The sequence below is a fragment of the Silene latifolia genome, chromosome 4, assembly GCF_048544455.1.
Source record: "Silene latifolia isolate original U9 population chromosome 4, ASM4854445v1, whole genome shotgun sequence".
Taxonomy (NCBI): domain Eukaryota; kingdom Viridiplantae; phylum Streptophyta; class Magnoliopsida; order Caryophyllales; family Caryophyllaceae; genus Silene; species Silene latifolia.
Window position 1 is genome coordinate 47064925 of NC_133529.1, and position 909 is coordinate 47065833.

Consider the following 909-nt stretch of genomic DNA (forward strand, 5'->3'; position numbering starts at 1 on the left):
TCCTATCTGCTCTTTGAACATTCGGTTAACCAGCCTTTGATATGTGGAGCTTGCGTTCTTTAGGCCGAATGGCATGACGTTGTAGCAATATATTCCTCTTTCGGACATGAATGTCGTCTTCTCTTGATCTGCAAGATCCATTTTAATCTGATTATACCCACTCCACGCGTCCAGGAATGTCAGCATCTCATGTCAAGCTGTTGCGTCCACCATTGCATCAATATGAGGCAGCGGGAATGGATCTTTAGGGCATGCTTTGTTGAGGTTGGTGAAGTCCACACATACTCTCCACTTTCAATTCGTCTTTGGCACTACTACTACGTTAGACAGCCATTCTGGATATTTTACTTCTCTTATTTTCTTTGCTGCCAGCAGGCTATCTACCTCTTGGTTGATCACTTTGTTTCTTTCCGCTGCAAACTTTCTTCTTCTCTGCTGGATGGGTTTACACTTTGAGTCCACACTAAGCTTATGCGTTATGATGGACGGATCTATTCCTATCATGTCATCATGTGACCACGCAAAAAAATCCATGTTATCTTGTAAGAACTTGACTAGTTGCTGTCTTAAGCTTCATGTGCACCCTGATCCAATGAGCACGGTTCTTTCTGGGTGCAGCTTGTCCAGGTTAATTTGATCCAGCTCTTCTGCTGGGGGTTCGATGTATTCGTCTGGATAGGCCGTCGTAATTGCTATCTTTGAAATTTGGCGGTGCACTTGAGTGCCTTCTTATAGCGACCTCTAGCTTCCTCCCGATCTCCTCTTATTGTTTCTACTCCCCATGGTGTGGGGAATTTTATCACCTTGGTGGTATGTTGAGGGGACCGCTTTCATCGGTGCAACCATGGTCTTCCCAAGATGACGTTGTAGGTGGAGGGGCCGTCTATAACCAGTGTATCGACTTGCTTG